We start from the raw sequence: 21,914 nt of genomic DNA on the forward strand, positions 1-21,914 counted from the left end.
CGTCAGGATGAGTGTGTGCTTCACTTCACTGTGTGCTGAGTGTGTTTCACTAATTCACGGATTGGGATAAATGCAGAGACCAAATCAGTGGCGATTCTGAACATTTTTAACAAGGGTGGCACTAGTGAGGCACTGATTAATTCAAGGGTGGCATGAGGCAAAACATCCAGATAAACAGAAACAGGCTCAAGATGTGAAATTAGCACAAATACATTAGGGAAACCAGACACAAACACCATACTTATAAATTGAAAGGACAAAAAAACACAAATACCTTACTCTTACATAAAATTTCTTTGTATTTGAATAAAATGTAATACAAACATATTAAAGTTAATTATCTAAGTTGTCTGTCACTGGGCTATGTTGTGCTAAAACAAATTCCATCATGGGGACATTCAAATATAATTCATGATGAAGATAAAAAACAATTAGCACAAATACATTAGGGAAACCAGACACAAACACCATACTTATAAATTGAAAGGACAAAAAAAACACAAATACCTTACTCTTACATAAAATTTCTTTGTATTTGAATAAAATGTAATACAAACATATTAAAGTTAATTATCTAAGTTGTCTGTCACTGGTTCTGTTGTGCTAAAACAAATTCCATCATGGGGACATTCAAATATAATTCATGATGAAGATAAAAAAAGATACAAATATACTCATCCAAGACATTTCCCCCACAATAACTTATATCTATGGCCATCTATTTTTGTAGCTGTTAAAATAATTTGACCTGCTTTTTTGTCTATTTGTTTATTTTCTGAAGAAACTTGAGGTTGGTATGAAGGAGTGTATTGTGTATGTGAGCAATTTCATCTTCCTGAATCTCAATATTATGATCACAACAAGTCTGGACAAATTATTCATTACATTTTCATGTGGGGTAACTTGTTGCAGGGCAACCACATAACCAGTTCCATATCTTCCGATTGGATGATTAATGATCAGTTTCTTGAGAACTTTAAAGTTCTCAAGAAACTTGAGGTTGGTATGAAGGAGTGTATTGTGGATGTGAGCAAACATTGTTCACGTTGCACATGGTGCAACTTCTTGCAGGGTAACCACATAACCGGTTCCATGGTTCCTTGAGGCTTGAGGGAGTGTATTGTGTGTGTGTGAGCAACCGACAAGTTACTCATTTTGCACTGGATCATCTTGCATTGAATCTCAATATTATGATTACAACAAGTCTGGGCAAATTATTAAAACCAGTTATGGAACAGTGTGCCTTCCACAGCACACCTACCCCCTCCCCCACCACCCCCCAACATTCTAAATCAATTTTAAGCACCATATTGTTATGTATGATAAATATTATACACCATTTGAAAGCTTTGACTCTTGGGAATCCAAAAATGACAACTTTTTTCATGTACAATCTGTATAGTGCTTTACATTCTCAGATTAATCTTATTATGTCTCAATAAGACATAACCCCCCTCTGCTTTTGGTGCTACCCTGATCTCTGGCTGTAGTGTAGCTGCAGCACAATAAGTAGATGCAACATATTGGGTACTGAAATATTCACAAGAATCCATAGAAATTGAATCTTCATGTTGTATTATCCAATATTAGTTGTACTTATGTCTATCTTATACACACTCATTGAACCAACAAAGTAAATGCAAAAATAGAGACTTTTTTGTAATTATTCCATATTTTGTGTAGTCAGTCTATATCAGAACACCTGACATACAATCTCAATACAGTAGTCATTTGAGACCAGGATTATGCTTCTACACCAAGAGGTTGCCACACAGTAATCCTTTTATTGTCAGTATGCATTTTGGGAACCCAAACGTCCTATGGGGAGTTTCCAGGGCATTTTACAAAATGCATGAGCATACCTTGGCAAATGATGGTCCAAAGCAGTCATTTTTATTCAGTTATCCGAAGTCTTCTTATTATTATTATTACAGTGCATGAAAATGCACTGTACTGTTATTCCAAGGCTTTTGAAAATGCACTCTACTGTTCTTCCTAGGCTTCTTCTTCTTATTACAGTGCATGAAAATGCACTGTACTGTTATTCCAAGGCATTTTATTATTTAAAATATTATATATATTATTATATACTGTTCTTCCAAAATTTCTTATTATAGTGCATGACAATGCACTATACTGTTCTTCCAAAATGTCTTATTATAGTGCATGAAAATGCACTATACTGTTCTTCCAAAATTTCTTATTACAGTGCATGAAAATGCACTGTACTGTTCTTCCTAGGCTTCTTCTTATTACAGTGCATGAAAATGCACTGTACTGTTCTTCCTAGGCTTCTTATTCTTATGCTTCTTCTTATTACAGTGCATGAAAATGCACTGTACTGTTCTTCCTAGGCTTCTTCTTATTACAGTGCATGAAAATGCACTGTACTGTTATTCCAAGGCATTTTATTACAGTGCATGAAAATGCACTGTACTGTTCTTCCTAGGCTTCTTATTACAGTGCATGAAAATGCACTGTACTGTTCTTCCTAGGCTTCTTCTTATTCTTCTTCTTCTTCTAACGCATTTAATGCAGCTTCAACCGTTTAACGTAGAAACTTCATTCAAACTATGTTACGTAGGTCTTACTTAGGACATGGGTGCTATGTATTTTTCAACTTTGTAACTTTTATACTTTTTAAACTATTAATTAAAAACTAATCAAAATTTCCCCATTGACTTAACATTATGATTATGACATCACAATACGGCCGTTAAGCAATTAGAATCCTATGGCAGGTGTTCGGGCCACCTGGACCAACTGCCAGTCTCAGGCTTTAAGCATACAAACTGGCCCTATTAAGACTACACATCCTGTTCAACTGCTTCCTCTACCAAAAACTGTTTCAAAATAAAAGTCCTCACTATAATATTTTACTGTTAAACAATTTAACCCTTTAAACTACTGAACTTTTTAACTGTTCAGCCATTGTAACTGTTACTTGTCATCAACTATGACTCCTACCCACTGTAGCTAGTTAGCTAAGTTAGCTAAGTAGCATGGTTAGCATAGTTAGCATGCTAGCATAGTTAGCATGCTAATTAGCATTTTTAGCAAAACTGCTTAAAATGATTAGCTAAGTTAGCTAAGTCACATGGTTAGCATAGTTAGCATGCTAGCATGTTAGCATGCTAGTTAGCATTTTTAGCAAAACTGCTAAAAATGATTAGCTAAGTTAGCTAAGTCACATGGTTAGCATAGTTAGCATGCTAGCATGTTAGCATGCTAGTTAGCATTTTTAACAAAACTGCTTAAAATTATTAGCTAAGTTAGCTAAGTCACATGGTTAGCATGCTAGCATGTTAGCATGCTAGTTAGCATTTTTAGCAAAACTGCTTAAAATGATGAGCTAAGTCAGCTAAGTAACATGGTTAACATTGTTAGCATGTTAGTTAGCATAGTTAGCATAACTGCTAAAAATGATTAACTAAGTTAGCTAAGTCACATGGTTAGCATACTTAGCATTTTAACATTGTTAGCATGCTAGTTAGCATAGTAACTTGGTTAGCATTATTATCTTTGTTAATATAGTTAGCATAACTGCTAGCAAACATTAGAGCCATTCCAAGTGTCAGTTATCGTCAACTATCTACCTAAATAATTTAACCATTTAAACTATCCACTTATTTAACTGTTCAGTCATTCCAACTATATTAAACCTCATCTACCTAGCAACCAATATAGTTTGTTTTTACTCTGTATGATATTTTACGTCATATTTTTGCATTTTCATGCACTGTATTTCCTTCAGGAAATGCTTTTCTAGTTCTTATTCTTATTCTTCCGCTAACGCATTTAATGCAGCTTCAACCGTTTAACGTAGAAACTTCATTCAAACTATGTTACGTAGGTCTTACTTGGGACATGGGTGCTATGTATTTTTCAGCTTTGTAACTTTTATACTTTTTAAACTATTAATTAAAAACTAATCAAAATTTCCCCATTGACTTAACATTATGATTATGACATCACAATACGGCCGTTAAGCAATTAGAATCCTATGGCAGGTGTTCGGGCCACCTGGACCAACTGCCAGTCTCAGGCTTTAAGCATACAAACTGGTCCTATTAAGACTACACATCCTGTTCAAGTGCTTCCTCTGCCAAAAACTGTTTCAAAATAAAAGTCCTCACTATAATATTTTACTGTTAAACAATTTAACCCTTTAAACTACTGAACTTTTTAACTGTTTAGCCATTGTAACTGTTACTTGTCATCAACTATGACTCCTACCCACTGTAGCTAGTTAGCTAAGTTAGCTAAGTCACATGGTTAGCATAGTTAGCATGCTAACATGTTAGCATGCTAGTTAGCATTTTTAGCAAAACTGCTTAAAATGATTAGCTAAGTTAGCTAAGTCACATGGTTAGCATAGTTAGCATGCTAGCATATTAGCATGCTAGTTAGCATTTTTAGCAAAACTGCTTAAAATGATTAGCTAAGTTAGCTAAGTAACATGGTTAGCATAGTTAGCATGCTAGCATGTTAGCATGCTAGTTAGCATTTTTAGCAAAACTGCTAAAAACAATTAGCTATGTTAGCTAAGCAATGTGGTTAGCATGCTAGCATGTTAGCATGCTAGTTAACATTTTTAACAAAACTGCTAAAAATGATTAGCTAAGTTAGCTAAGTAACGTGGTTAGCATAGTTTGCATGCTAGCGTGTTAGCATGCTAGTTAGCATAGTAACTTTGTTAATATTATTATCTTTGCTAACATAGTTAGCATAACTGCTAGCAAACATTAGAGCCATTCCAACTGTCAGTTATCGTCAACTATCTACCTAAATAATTTAACCATTTAAACTATCCACCTATTTAACTGTTCAGTCATTCCAACTATATTAAACCTCATCTACTTAGCAACCAATATAGTTTGTTTTTATTCTGTATGATATTTTACATTATATTTTTGCATTTTCATGCACTGTATTTCCTTCAGGAAATGCTTTTCTAGTTATTATTCTTCTTCTAACGCACTTAATGCAGCTTCAACCGTTTAACGTAGAAACTTCATTCAAACTATGTTACGTAGGTCTTACTTAGGACATGGGTGCTATGTATTTTTCATCTTTGTAACTTTTATACTTTTTAAACTATTAATTAAAAACTAATCAAAATTTCCCCATAGAGTTAACATGGGCTGATGACATCACAATAGAGCCGTTAAGCAATTAGAATCCTATGGCAGGTGTTCGGGCCACCTGGACCAACTGCCAGTCTCAGGCTTTAAGCATACAAACTGGCCCAATTAAGACTACACATCCTGTTCAACTGCTTCCTCTGCCAAAAACTGTTTCAAAATAAAAGTCCTCACTATAATATTTTACTGTTAAACAATTTAACCCTTTAAACTACTGAACTTTTTAACTGTTCAGCCATTGTAACTGTTACTTGTCATCAACTATGACTCCTACCCACTGTAGCTAGTTAGCTAAGTAACATGGTTAGCATAGTTAGCATGCTAGCATGTTAGCATGCTAGTTAGCATTTTTAGCAAAACTGCTAAAAATGATTAGCTAAGTTAGCTAAGTCACATGGTTAGCATAGTTAGCATGCTAGCATGTTAGCATGCTAGCATGTTAGCATGCTAGTTAGCATTTTTAGCAAAACTGCTTAAAATGATTAGCTAAGTTAGCTAAGTCACATGGTTAGCATAGTTAGCATGCTAGCATGTTAGCATTTTTAACAAAACTGCTAAAAATGATTAGCTAAGTCACATGGTTAACATAGTTAGCATGCTAGCATAGTTAGCATTTAAAGCAAAACTGCTTAAAATGATTAGCTAAGTTAGCTAAGTCACATGTTTAGCATATTTAGCATGCTAGCATGCTAGTTAGCATTTTTAACAAAAGTGCTAAAAATGATTAGCTAAGTTAGCTAAGTCACATGGTTAGCATACTTAGCATTTTAACATTGTTAGCATGCTAGTTAGCATAGTAACTTGGTTAACATTATTATCTTTGTTAACATAGTTAGCATAACTGCTAGCAAACATTAGAGCCATTCCAAGTGTCATTTATCGTCAACTATCTACCTAAATAATTTAACCATTTAAACTATCCACTTATTTAACCGTTCAATCATTCCAACTATATTAAACCTTATCTACCAAGTAAATCATTTACCTATATCAACTATCCACCTATTTAACTGTTCAGTCATGCCAACTATATTAAACCTCATCTACCTAGCAACCAATATAGTTTGTTTTTACTCTGTATGATATTTGACATCATATTTTTTGCATTTTCATGCACTGTATTTCCTTCAGGAAATGCTTTTCTAGTTACAGTGCATGAAAATGCACTGTACTGTTCTTCCAAGGCATTTTATTATTATTCTTCTTCTAACGCACTTAATGCAGCTTCAACCGTTTAACGTAGAAACTTCATTCAAACTATGTTACGTAGGTCTTACTTAGGACATGGGTGCTATGTATTTTTCATCTTTGTAACTTTTATACTTTTTAAACTATTAATTAAAAACTAGTCAAAATTTCCCCATAGACTTAACATGGGCTGATGACATCACAATAGAGCCGTTAAGCAATTAGAATCCTATGGCAGGTGTTCAGGCCACCTGGACCAACTGCCAGTCTCAGGCTTTAAGCATACAAACTGGCCCTATTAAGACTACACATCCTGTTAGACTGCTTCCTCTGCCAAAAACTGTTTCAAAATAAAAGTCCTCACTACAATATTTCACTGTTAAACAATTTAACCCTTTAAACTACTGAACTTTTTAACTGTTCAGCCATTGTAACTGTTACTTGTCATCAACTATGACTCCTACCCACTGTAGCTAGTTAGCTAAGTTAGCTAAGTAACATGGTTAGCATAGTTAGCATGCTAGCATGCTAGTTAGCATTTTTAGCAAAACTGCAAAAAATGATTAGCTAAGTTAGCTAAGTCACATGGTTAGCATAGTTAGCATGCTAGCATGTTAGCATGCTAGTTAGCATTTTTAGCAAAACTGCTTAAAATGATTAGCTAAGTTAGCTAAGTCACATGGTTAGCATAGTTAGCATGCTAGCATGTTAGCATGCTAGTTAGCATTTTTAGCAAAACTGCTAAAAATGATTAGCTAAGTTAGCTAAGTAACGTGGTTGACATAGTTTACATGCTAGCGTGTTAGCATGCTAGTTAGCATAGTAACTTTGTTAATATTATTATCTTTGTTAACATAGTTAGCATAACTGCTAGCAAACATTAGAGCCATTCCAACTGTCAGTTATCGTCAACTATCTACCTAAATAATTTAACCATTTAAACTATCCACCTATTTAACTGTTCAGTCATTCCAACTATATTAAACCTCAACTACTTAGCAACCAATATAGTTTGTTTTTACTCTGTATGATATTTTACATCATATTTTTGCATTTTCATGCACTGTATTTCCTTCAGGAAATGCTTTTCTAGTTCTTATTCTTCTTCTTCTTCTAACGCACTTAATGCAGCTTCAACCGTTTAACGTAGAAACTTCATTCAAACTATGTTACGTAGGTCTTACTTAGGACATGGGTGCTATGTATTTTTCAGCTTTGTAACTTTTATACTTTTTAAACTATTAATTAAAAACTACTCAAAATTTCCCCATTGACTTAACATTGGGCCTTTATGACATCACAGCAATTAGAATCCTATGGCAGGTGTTCGGGCCACCTGGACCAACTGCCAGTCTCAGGCTTTAAGCATACAAACTGGCCCTATTAAGACTACACATCCTGTTCAACTGCTTCCTCTGCCAAAATCTGTTTCAAAATAAAAGTCCTCACTACAATATTTTACTGTTAAACAATTTAACCCTTTAAACTACTGAACTTTTTAACTGTTCAGCCATTGTAACTGTTACTTGTCATCAACTATGACTCCTACCCACTGTAGCTAGTTAGCTAAGTTAGCTAAGTAATATGGTTAGCATAGTTAGCATGCTAATTAGCATTTTTAGCAAAACTGCTAAAAATGATTAGCTAAGTTAGCTAAGTAACATGGTTAGCATAGTTAGCATGCTAGCATGTTAGCATGCTAGTTAGCATTTTTAGCAAAACTGCTAAAAATGATTAGCTAAGTTAGCTAAGTAGCATGGTTAGCATAGTTAGCATGCTAGCATGTTAGCATGCTTGTTAGCATAGTTAGCATAACTGCTAAAAATGATTAGCTAAGTTAGTTAAGTAACATGGTTAGCATAGTTAGCATGCTAGTTTGTTAGCATGCTAGTTAGCATAGTAACTTGGTTAACATTATTATCTTTGTTAATATAGTTAGCATAACTGCTAGCAAACATTAGAGCCATTCCAACTGTCAGTTATCGTCAACTATCTACATAAATAATTTAACCATTTAAACTATCCACCTATTTAACTGTTCAGTCATTCCAACTATATTAAACCTCATCTACTTAGCAACCAATATAGTTTGTTTTTACTCTGTATGATATTTTACATCATATTTTTGCATTTTCATGCACTGTATTTCCTTCAGGAAATGCTTTTCTAGTTCTTCTTATTCTTCTTCTTCTAACACATTTAATGCAGCTTCAACCGTTTAACGTAGAAACTTCATTCAAACATTGACGCGTAGGTCTTAATTAGGACATGTGGGCTTTGTATTTTTCATCTTTGTAACTTTTATACTTTTTAAACTATTAATTAAAAACGATCAAAATTTCCCCATTGACTTAATATTATGATTATGACATCACAATACGGCCGTTAAGCAATTAGAATCCTATGGCAGGTGTTCAGGCCATCTGGATCAACTGCCAGTCTCAGGCTTTAAGCATACAAACTGGCCCTATTAAGACTACACATCCTGTTCAACTGCTTCCTCTGTCAAAAACTGTTTCAAAATAAAAGTCCTCACTACAATATTTCACTGTTAAACAATTTAACCCTTTAAACTACTGAACTTTTTAACTGTTCAGCCATTGTAACTGTTACTTGTCATCAACTATGACTCCTGCCCACTGTAGCTAGTTAGCATGGTTAGCATAGTTAGCATGTTACCATTGCTAACATTGTTAGCATTTTTAACAAAACTGCTAAAAATTATTAGCTAAGTTAGCTAAGTAACATGGTTAGCATAGTTAGCATGCTAGTTAGCATTTTTAGCAAAACTGCTAAAAATGCTTAGCTAGGTTAGCTAAGTAACATGTTAGCATAGTTAGCATGCTAACATGTTAGCATGTTAGTTAGCATAGTTAGCATAACTGCTAAAAATGATTAACTAAGTTAGCTAAGTAACATGGTTAGCATGCTAGCATGTTAGCATGCTAGTTAGCATTTTTAACAAAAGTGCTAAAAATGATTAGCTAAGTTAGCTAAGTCACATGGTTAGCATACTTAGCATTTTAACATTGTTAGCATGCTAGTTAGCATAGTAACTTGGTTAGCATTATTATCTTTGTTAACATAGTTAGCATAACTGCTAGCAAACATTAGAAGCTTTCCAAGTGTCAGTTATCGTCAACTATCTACTTAAATCATTTAACCATTTAAACTATCCACTTATTTAACTGTTCAGTCATTCCAACTATATTAAACCTCATCTATCTAGCAACCAATATAGTTTGTTTTTACTCTGTATGATATTTTACATCATATTTTTTGCATTTTCATGCACTGTATTTCCTTCAGGAAATGCTTTTCTAGTTCTTCTTCTTCTGATTATTCTTCTTCTTCTAACGCAGTTAATGCAGCTTCAACAGTTTAATGTAGAAACTTCATTCAAACTATGTTGCGTAGGTCTTACTTAGGACATGGGGGCTTTATATTTTTCATCTTTGTAACTTTTATACTTTTTAAACTATTAATTAAAAACGAATCAAAATTTCCCCATTGACTTAACATTGCCCTTTATGACATCACAGCAATTAGAATCTTCTGCCAGGTGGCCAGGCCAGAGCCATATAAAGGTACAGTTGCGACAATGGGTGTTCAAAATTCGTTATAACTTCAAAAAGTTCCTGGAAGTGATTGACAATGGATTAGAATGCATTAAATAAGCTACTGTTCAATGAGAGACAGAGCCACAATTTTGGGTAATTGACAGACAATAAATGCATTGATATACAATATGTATAACATAGTGTAATTATTGTGTAAACAGTGTTATCCTACCATTGGGCGGTGGTAGTGTAGTGGTTAAGGAGCTGGGCTAGCGTGCAGTAGCCTGAAAGTTGTCGGTTCAATTCCCGGCTTCCACCGTTGTGCCCTTGAGCAAGGCACTTAACCCCAAGTTGCTCCGGGGACAATGTGATCCCTTGTAATATAGCTGACATATGTAAGTCACTTCGGTCAAGAAGTGTCTGCTAAATGTAATGTAATGTAAATGTAATGTAATTACAACAATATTAAATTAAATCCCAGACCGTATCCTGCTAAATATCGGAAGGTGACCTTTTTTTCTCGCTTTTACGTATGTGTCACTTAATATTAATTTCTGTCCAAAACCAAGACGGGAGATTCTTTAGAAAACGCAGTAGCACCCACCCCATAAGTGTAGCCTAGGCCTATCTAAATTATCGTTATAAAAAAAATGACCTAGTACGTGACTCCAGAGCTGTAAACAGTGTTTTTGAGACTGCGTGTAGCCTTCAAAAGCGCATGGAGATTTTAATTTTGCAACGAGAAACTGTAACAGAGCTAGTCTAAGTCTAACATTAACTTGTTTGAGTTTTCTCCCCAACGTTTTATCTGGTAGTTCTTCACTGATCTGAGATAATGAGCGAACTACCTTAACTAGCGTCTCGGGAGAATAAAAAAAAAAGTTTAAAAGTTTTCCAACATCTCTCCAGTGTAATGGTGGGCATGTTAAGTTAACCGTAGCATTACCTACACGTAACCCCATGGTAATGCGATGCGAGTGATCATAATAACATATAAAACGTGATATAGTCCTTGATAAAGAACCAGCTATGAACTCCTAAACAACAGCATTTTGTCACCGTTTGTCATTCACCGTGCTGTGAATACAGCATTAAGATGCTAGGCTAAAGAATTGAGATTCAGAGAACTTGCATGGTTGTGCTCATCCTGTCAGAAAATAGCAATTTGATCAGTGATCATGCATGATATCGGTGCAAGCTTCGTTTGAAACTGGTTTCTGGGGATGGGGTTTACACGATCCTTCACTGGGCTAGTTCATATGACCGTGCTGATGCTAAGCTGCAGCTCCCTCAAATCTATATAGGTTTTCATGCACATTAGGCTAGCTTTTGCCAATGAAAATGAATGCAACATAAAAAAAAAACAGTAGGCTACTGCTCCTAACTGAAGAAACGTTTAGGTTACTGTAAGGAAATTATTATTATCATTGTATAACCATTTGTGTAAGCAGAAATATTGTTGTGCTGAGTTCTAAGAACAGAGAGTTCAAGTTAAATGTTGTTGTGCTGAGTTCTAAGAACAGAGAGTACAAGTTAAGTGTGCACCCAGACAGACAGGAACTGCACCCTGTCTGTGTGTGTGTGTGTGGGTGGGTGAGATAAGAGTATGTCACAATGAAGTCGCTATGTCTTGCTTTCTATTTTCTGTGTGCATCTGTACAATAAAAGACACAGCTTTTGGGCTGCAGAGTCAGAGACTGATGGTGTGAGGAATTCTTCCTTACATTAGCAGGCTCTCCTCTTGGTACCAGAGTTGTGGTTCTTGTATGTTGGGGTTAAATTCCCTGACAGTTACCAACAATGTTAACAACAAACTCAGCTTCACTGCTGCAAACAAAGTTGGCTATATGCTTCGCCATATAACAAACCAGCTAGCCTTGTGATAACAAAATCTTTACCTTTTGTTTAGTCCACTGAAAGTTATCCACATATCAAACGATTAAATACACAGTTATGGAGGAATTGTTTTGGGGAAGCAGTTGCACTATATCCCACTTTTGCTGCCTTTAAGCCACTTAGATCCATAGCCTAGATGAGCATTGCGCATACGTTACAACTTGACGTGATGGTGAAGCTAAATGCCCAAGAAACGTCACGTCAAGTTGTAGGCCTACTAAACGCAAAAACTTAATGACAGCTTGTTCGTGGTGGTGTAGTGCTACCTAATTGAAATGGGATAGGCAAGTATCTTATATTCGCAGGGCTGGCGCTAGCCATTTGGGTGCCCTAAGCACAAATGCTTGGTGGTGCCCCCCCCCCCACACACACACACACACACACACACATACCCCAACCAACCACCACCACCACCAAAGGAATAAAAACCATTCAGAATTTATTAGTTAGTTGTTTTTCTAATTGCAGTTTCACCAACAGATGTCGCCTTTGGCCTAGTATGAACCTCTTGGAAATGACCGCATAGAACAACAACTAGTAAATTTACCTAAAGCTGTCTAATTTGGCAAAATGATATAATGTTCAGTTGCAGGGTTTTTCCAAAGTTCACCTTACCAAGAGTTGTTCCCAATCATCATTTCATTACGTTGTGAAAGTGTCACTTGTAGCGTCCCAGACAGCAAAATATATTTGGGCCAGATTTGGTCCAGATCTTCATTAGCATTTGGCGCAGATCCTCTAAACGGACCTGCCCCGGGGTCATTTCTTCCAACGGGCCAATACCGGAACAGGTTGGAATTACGAATCAGAGACAGATCTGGGCCAGAACTGGCCCAGTACAGTTAATATGACAAAGATAATGTCCATCCTGGCCCAGTGATCATCAAAAACGAAGTGGACATTCTTCTCTCTTTTATCTGCCCTGGGTAAGGAGCCCGATATCAGGGGTGAATAACATACCCCGTGATATGGGGCCTTGGGCCCAGTAGGGGAGAACGGGCTAAATTGAGCATAGGGGTAAGCTGAGCCACCCCTTTTTTTTAGAAAACCGTAAACAAATTGTATCAGTTAATTTAAGGAAGAGGGAATCATTCTTTACAATATGTGGAAAGGTACAGTACATGGCAAATGTGGTAAAAAAAATAAATAATAATAAATAAATAAATAAAATGTAAAAAAAATTCTTATATGTATTTTCTATTTCATTAGTTAAAATAAATGTTGAAAAAGCAAACAAATCAAAGATAATCTTTCTTGGATCACCGAAAAGATAGCCTAATAGGATAAGTGTTAATTTCTAGTGAGCATTAATTTACACAAATGACAAGCCGGCATGATGTGCGGCACGCTAACTTTTAACACTGGATTCTTTTTATTTTTGATTTATTTATTGCTCCTCCATTATGGGGGTACTATTTATTTAGGCTTCAGGCTTTGCTATATGTCTGCCATGTGGGCTGATGGTGTGTGTGTGCGTGTGTGTGTAGACGTGTGTTTGTTTATTTATTGTCTGTACTGTTGGGTCTGGACCAGGGGGTCAAGAGCGTGCAGATTAGCTTCGGCATGTTAGCATACGCCATTTTCAAATATGGCGCTGCATGGAGCATTTAGAACCAGCTCCATGCACGAAAAATCCGTGTTGGGCACGAGCTCTCATGCGCGTACATGTTGGTGGGCGGGTACCTATCCGGCGGCCAAACATTATTCAGTGCGTATTTCTTGAGGATCCTATGAGAAGACGTGCATATTATGGTTGTTTATCCATCATATGACAAATAAACAAATAAAGAAAATTGTATTGATCTTGTTTCATTGTTGTTTGTCCCGAAGAAACATAGCCTAAACATGATTAAAGACAATAAATTACACAACAGCGGCATAAAGACCTTGTCTCGTTACACCATGGGTCTCCAACACGTTGCTCTCAACCTACAGTATAGCCGCCCCCTTTGGAGCTTGCCAGAGGCTGAAGCACTAGGCTACTACATTTAAACACAATTATTGCCGCGAGGCATTCCAGCCTACAAATTTAATAAAAAGTAAACCATGCATTATTAAAAAAAAAAAAAATCAATTTAGGCTACTTCGCTATGCAATAAGGTTTCCATTAGAGCACAGCGCACGTTGAAATGAATGAAGGAAAGGCCTTGTCTCGCAATAAACAGCTGGAAATTCCAACACTTTTTCAACTACACGAAACTTTACAGTGATCATCAAATACTCTCTAGATTTAAATGCCCATCAGTCTCAACATTTAACTATATAATAAAAGTCAAAAAGTAAATTAAATCCCATACCAAAACCGAAAATCGTCTGCGTTTGATAGCCTGGTATGCCGCTCCAAACAAAACGCATGTCTTACAATAATGTACAATGTAAGAAATAAAGGTCTGCCTCGAATAAGCCTACCTCAAATAAATACCTGTGCTTTGCAGCCTAAGTAAATAGCAGACCCTGGACATAATTTAGGATTTACGGAAAGTATGCAATCATACGATGCTGGACGCCTGGCGATGCTCTGGCTGTCTACTGTGCCTCTGACACCGCTGCCTCATTTGGATGGTAACTCCACAGGTGAGCGTGAAGATTGGATGTCGTGGATGCGTAAGTAAACTGTTTTTTGCTGAGTCCGCAGACAACATTCTCTTTAACCGTTACTTTACCATCTGCGGTGTACAACTCAAAGTAAAGACACCACATTTTAGATGAGTTGGGGACGGAATTGTCCGCTCAGGCTGACCGTTCTGTGCATTATCTTCAATACTATCTTCCATAATATTGAATATCTTCAATATTATTTTCAAAACAGGGTGGCTATTGAGGGCTCTGGCTCCAGTCATTATTACAGTGCATGAAAATGCACTGTACTGTTCTTCCTAGGCAACAACTTCTTATTATTATTCCGCTTACCACTTTTTCCGTACGCTATTTCTCTTGAACAGTTAACTTAGAAACTTCATTCAAATTTGTAACGTACTGTAGGTATTCAAACGGGCCAAGCTGCTATGTCTTTTCAACTTTGAAACTTTTATACTTTTTAAACTATTAAAGAAAAACTTTTTAAAAATCCCCATAGACTTAACATTGCTGATTGTGACATCATAATACGGCAGTTAAGCAATTAGAATCCTATGGCAGGTGTTCAGGCCACCTGCAGCCTCAGGCTTTAAGCATACAATCTCCTCACTACAATAATCCCCTGTTAAACAATGTAACCCATTAAACTACTAAACTTTTTACATTCAACTTTTAAACGGTCTACTTTTAAACTATCTATCTATTAAACTAGCTGTCTATCAACAACTTTTAAACTATCTACATTCAACTTTTAAACTATATACATTCACTAGCTGTCTATCAACAACTTTTAACTTGTCATCAACTGTCAACACTTTTCATCAACTATGACTCCTACCCACTGTAGCTAGTTAGCATGGTTAGCAAAGTTAGCATGTTAGCATTTTAAACATTTTTAGCAAAACTGCTAAAAATGATTAGCTAGGTTAGCTAAGTAACATGGTAGCATAGTTAACATGCTAGCATGTTAGCATGCTAGTTAGCATTTTAGCATAACTGCTAAAAATGATTAGCCAAGTTAGCTAAGTCACATGGTTAGCATAGTAGCATGTTAGCATTTTTTTCAAAACTGCTAGAAAACATGAGCTAAGTTAACTAAGTAACTTGATCAAAATAATTAGCTTTGTTAGCATAACTGCTAGCAAACATTAGAGCCATTCCAACTATCAGTTATCGTCAACTATCTATCTATATACAGCCTTTAAACTATTTGTCTACCAACACGCATTAAACTATCAGTATGTCAACAACCTTTAAACTATCTACATATAACTTTTAAACTTTCAACATTCATTCAACTATCTTTCTATTAAACTATCTGTCTATTAACAACTGTTAAACTGTCTACATTCAACTTTTAAACTGTCTACGTCTAAACTATCAACTTTTTATTAAGCTATGCTATGTCTGTCCTAGCTTCATTTTCATGCACTCGTAATTCCCTGGAATTACATTTTCTAGTTATTATTATTCTTCCCATCAAATTTCTGCGTCTAATTCAGCTTCAACCGTTTAACGTAGAAACTTCGTTCAAACTTTGTAACGTAGGTCTTGAAAAGGACACTTGAGGAATGAATTTTTAACTTTTGTAAACTTTATACTTTTTGAGATATTAACAAAAAACAAGCGTATTTTCCCCCATAGACTTTGCATTAGCACTATGACATCACAATGGACTAATTAACTTGATTTGCACCTGTATCAACTTCCAGCTGCTCAACTAGGACCCATCAAAGGGCCAGTTAAACTGATTGCACCTGTACTGTATCAACTGCTTTCTGCTTAACTAGGCCAACTCTCGCTGTGTCTCTCCATTCTACAAGGATATAAGGCACATTCCATCCAACTTTCTATCCATTCATCCTCTTCATACCATTCACTCATCCACCCATTAAACTATCCATCAACATCCATTAAACAATCTGCCTATCAACATCCATTCAACTTTCTATCTATCAACATCCATTACACTATCTACATTCAACTTTTAAACTATATACTCTGTCTCAGGCTTTAAGCATACAATATGGCTCTCTTAAGACTACTATTTCCTCTGCCCACAACTGTTTCAAAATAAATGTCCTCACTACAATAATTCTGCTAGTGACAAATGATATATTTATGCTTGTGGCCCAGGGTCTGTCTTGTCTATTGTGTGTTAATTGATTGTTTAGTGTTTACCTGTCTATGTTAAATGGCGCTGGCCACCAGGTATATGTTCCCCTCTGTCTAGTCTGATGTTAGTCTTGTCTTATCTAGCATATATGATGTGTAGGCTACTGTGAGTATGATGACTGTTACAATGCTGCTGTATTTTGATTAGAAGCTAAAGCAGATCTTTCATACTGGTTCAATCTCGCAAGATTAGATGCTAAAGCAGATTTTTCATACTGGTTCAATATCGCAATTTTGGAAGATTATTAACATTTTTCTGTGCATTTTTCTATGGACTCTTCTGCTTGGTTGTTCGAGCCAAGCCGAATAATAAATTACTGTCCATCTTCACTACTGTCTCTGCTTCTTTGGCCACACCCACATTTGTTAATGGTAACTTCCGCTCGGTTCCATTACAGAAGGTAACCTTCATGTTAAACCTGCTGCATGAAGAAGAGTGACTTCACCCGTGTCCGCTTGTTTGTTAAATAGTCCATCTCATCTCAAAGTTTCAATGCGCGATCGGAATAATGGTTTCATATTTGTTAACTGTACAAAATACATTCGGGCTGAAGCCCTGGCAAAATCAGCTGGCGACTACCCCTCGGGCACAGAACTTGTTCATTGACAACGTCATCTGTCATGTAAAACATGCTCCAAGAGAGCTCATAAAGATCAATCACACCCATTAGGCCCTTTAATGCAAATCGGATCAATGATCACAATATCAACAACGTTTGCTGCATTGCAAAAAAAAGCATTTCAGAAGCTATTATTAAGCCATAGAGATGTGCTACATGTAGGTGTTATGGATCTCAGCTCTCCATCTCCTGGTTGCAGCGATACAACGAGACAGTTTGTGCACGTTTAAGGTACCTAAACAACGACTGTTGCAGCACTGTCCTTTACTGGAAATTATTTTCACACTTTCAGATCACTTGGAGCTAGCCTAGCATACCGACAAGCTAGATCCGATCCAGAACCTCACGTATCTGCTGAACTTGCACAGAAACATCAGCTTTTTAAAATAGTTTTGAAAATTAAACATTTAGACTATTTTAGCACAGATTATGAGATTATTTTAATTTAATAATTATTGACAAAATTAAAATATATTAAGTTTTTTTTATTTATTTTTTTTAAGAAAAGTTTTCTTAAAACCCGTAGCGCCGTGCCTGGTATGAGGCCTTCCAAGATGGGAAACGTATGGTAGAGGGTTGTATGATGGACAACTATGTCAAGGTCAAGGTCACAGTAGTCTTTATTATATTTGAGGGGCTATTGTTGTACAGCTATCACTACAACAATACTTTCACCAAAAACAAAGCTCACAGCACACCCAATCCACAGGCAACCCGGAAACATACAGAAACATATAAAAATACATAATTACACAAACGTTCTGATGAGGGGACATAGCAGTGGGAACAAATACATTTTTAAATCTATCTATATGTCATGAGCTCTCTCTCTGCCTGGTAACACACGCTGATTGAAGTCTGACCTCCACCTGTTCCTGCTCTGCTCTGCTCTGCCTCACCCTCGTTACCTACCAGCTGCACTGCATTCACCACTCATCATGCCCTGTATATAAAGCCTTGCTTTTCAGTCCACACTTGTCAGATCGTCTGCAACCAGCACCAGTTACCTGCCTGTTTTGGAAAACGCCTCTGACTCTTTGCCTGTGATCCCAGACCCGCTCGACTACTTCTGTGTTCTCCAGCCCCGGTAATCTTGACCTGCCTTCCGTCCCTCTTCTACGAATACCGCCTAGTCCTTGACTGTACTGCTGCTTCGTTTCAATTGCTGTTGTGTCACGGTCGAACCAGCATGGAAACCGACGAACCAGAACCACCCACCGCCATGCAACGCCTGGAAGAGACAGAGAGAGAGGTAAACCGCAACACTGTTGACATTGCCTCCCTACTTCAAGCCGGCTACCAACAGCGTCAGCAGTTCCAGCAGCAACAGCAACAACTTGCAATGATCATTCAACTTCTCACCAACCTTTCTCCTCTGCCTGCTCCCACCGGCCCAGTCCCAGCCAGCCTGCTCACCGGCCCAGCACCCGAGTCTCCTGCCCAGTCTACTGCTGCCGTGGCTGCCGGAGCCCCAGAACCCAGGATCGGCAATCCAGAGCGGTTCAGCGGCGACCCAACCCAGGTACGGGCGTTCCTGACGAGCTGCCGTGTCCAGTTTACCCTGCAACCCAGGACTTTTGCCACTGAAGGGGCGAGGGTCGGTTACGTGATCACTCACCTGACGGGCCGAGCTCGACTCTGGGGAACGGCGGAGTTTGAGCGCCAGACCCCAGCATGTGCAACCTTCAACCTATTCGCAGAGGAGATGCTCAAGGTATTCGATTTGGAATCCACAACAGCCGAGGCATCTCGGACCCTGATGAGTATTCGCCAAGGCAGAAGGACTGTTGCGGATTACTCCATTGACTTTCGAACTGTGGCAAGTCGGAGCTCCTGGAACATGGAAGCATTGGTGGATGCCTTCCTCCACAGCCTGGCGGACTACATAAAGGATGAGCTGGTTTCCCATGTTCAACCCCCCACTCTTGATGAAGCCATTGCTCTGGCTGTCCGCATCGAACGCAGGATCCAGGCCCGCCGTCGTGAGAGAGGGCGCCAGAGTCCATCCACCAGCACACGGAGTGTCCCAACTGCCCTTCTGTCCGCACCTGCCACACCATCTAGCCAGCCGGACCAGTCTGAACCGATGGAGATCGGCCGCGCCTCCCTAACCCCTGCAGAGCGCCAGCGACGCATCACCTCCAACTTGTGCCTGTACTGTGGTGGTGATGGTCATCGAGTCGCCACCTGTCCAGCAAAAGCCGGAGCTCACCAGATGTAGGAGGAATCCGGATGAGCTCAATGAACATTCAGCCCTCCATCAGCCGTAAACCCCTCATCCAAGTCTGTCTTCACCTGTCTGATTCCACCCACACCCTGGCAGCCCTGGTGGACTCTGGCGCAGAAGCAAACAATATTGACACAGGACTTGCTCGTCAGCTGGGCTTGGAAAGCCATCGCTTGTCCACTCCTGTTCCAGCCCGGGCCCTGGACGGTCACGTAATTGGCACAGTTACCAGCGTCACAGCCCCAATCTCAATGATGGTGTCAGGAAACCACCGAGAGACCATCCGCTTCCACCTGCTCAGCTCTCCAGGCCAACCCCTAATCCTGGGCTACCCTTGGCTCCGTCTCCACAATCCTCACCTCGATTGGGCCTCCGGAACTGTGAAAGAGTGGGGAAATGCCTGCCACCTGACCTGTTTGCGTGCTGCCGCGCTGCCCCCCGGCTCAGTACCCCCCAGCACTGCCCCCGACATTTCTAATGTCCCTGAATGTTACCATGGCCTCCGAGAGGTGTTCAACAAGACCAAAGCCACATCTCTGCCCCCACACCGTCCGTACGACTGTGCCATTGATCTCCTCCCTGGGACTGCTCCACCCAAAGGTCACCTCTACTCACTATCCCCTCCTGAAAGAAAAACTATGGAGGATTACATCAGGGACTCCCTGGCAGCTGGACTCATCCGCCCGTCTTCCTCTCCTGCTGGTGCCGGGTTCTTCTTCGTGGGAAAGAAAGATGGTTCTCTTCGCCCCTGCATTGATTATCGAGGTCTGAATGATGTCACAGTGAAGAACCGGTACCCTCTGCCTTTACTCACCTCTGCTTTTGAGTTGCTCCAGGGATCCACTATTTTCACCAAACTGGACCTTAGAAATGCTTACCACCTAGTGCGAGTAAGGGAGGGTGACGAGTGGAAGACTGCATTCAACACCCACACCGGCCATTATGAGTACCTGGTAATGCCATTTGGCCTCACCAACGCCCCAGCGGTATTCCAGGCGCTGGTGAATGATGTGCTGCGGGACATGCTGAATAAATTCGTCTTCGTGTACCTGGACGACATCTTAATTTTCTCCAGAACTCTGTCCGAACACACCCGTCATGTCCAGCTGGTTCTTCGACGGCTCCTGGAGAACTCGCTCTATGTCAAAGCGGAGAAATGCGAGTTCCATGCTCAGACTGTGTCATTCCTGGGATACATCGTCGCTGAAGGCAATATCCAGATGGACCCCGCAAAGGTCTCGGCAGTTACCTCCTGGCCAGTTCCGGGGAATAGGAAGAAGTTGCAGCAATTCCTCGGTTTTGCCAATTTCTACCGGAAATTCATCCGGAACTACAGCTCCGTCGCCGCTCCCCTCACAGCTCTGACCAGCATCAAACACCCCTTTTTCTGGACCCCAGAGGCCAACACAGCCTTTCATACCCTCAAGGCCCGGTTCACCACTGCCCCCATCCTCCAGATGCCGGATTCAGACCGGCAGTTCGTTGTCGAGGTGGATGCCTCAGACGTGGGAGTCGGGGCCATACTCTCTCAACGGGCAGAGGAGTACAACAAGTTGCACCCCTGTGCATTTTTCTCTCGCCGGCTTTCACCTGCAGAGCGCAATTATGATGTTGGAAACCGTGAGCTGTTGGCTGTCAAGCTTGCCCTGGAGGAGTGGCGTCACTGGCTGGAGGGGTCCACAGTTCCGTTCCTGGTCTGGACCGATCACAAAAACCTCGAATACATCCGCAATGCCAAACGTCTTAACCCCAGACAGTCCCGCTGGGCCTTGTTTTTCACCAGATTCAACTTCACCCTGTCATACCGCCCAGGTTCTCGGAACACCAAGCCGGACGCTCTCTCCCGTCAGTTTCATAAGGATGACGCCCCTTCCCAGGAACCTGCATCAATTCTGCCCGATCCCTGCGTCGTAGCTGCCCTGACCTGGGATATCGAGGAGGAAATTCAAGAGGCCCTCCGTGACCATCCCAGTCCCAGTGCATGCCCAGACGGTCGTCTCTTCGTCCCAGAGAATTTGAGGTCCCGGGTCATACAGTGGGGACACAACTCCCGCCTTGCCTGCCACCCGGGCTCCGCCCGCACCTGCCATCTCCTTGCCCAGCGCTTCTGGTGGTCTTCTTTGAGAAGGGATGTCCGAGAATTCGTCCGTGCCTGCCCCACCTGCAATCAGAACAAGTCCTCCACTCGGCCCCCCGCTGGTTTACTCCAGCCCTTGCCTGTGCCCACACGACCCTGGTCCCACGTCTCCTTGGACTTTGTAACTGGCCTCCCACCATCAGGTGGGATGACGGTCATTCTCACTGTGGTTGACCGGTTCAGCAAGATGGCACACTTCATTCCCCTCCCTAAACTGCCATCTGCCAGAGAGACTGCCCAGGCTGTTCTTGATCATGTCTTCCGTCTACACGGGCTGCCCAGGGATGTTGTCTCTGACCGAGGCCCGCAATTCACCTCTACATTCTGGAAGGAGTTCTGCCGTCTTCTAGGGGCCACAGTGAGTCTCACCTCTGGGTTCCACCCCCAGTC

This window comes from Alosa sapidissima, chromosome 8, assembly GCF_018492685.1.
Source record: "Alosa sapidissima isolate fAloSap1 chromosome 8, fAloSap1.pri, whole genome shotgun sequence".
Classification (NCBI taxonomy): Eukaryota; Metazoa; Chordata; class Actinopteri; order Clupeiformes; family Clupeidae; genus Alosa; species Alosa sapidissima.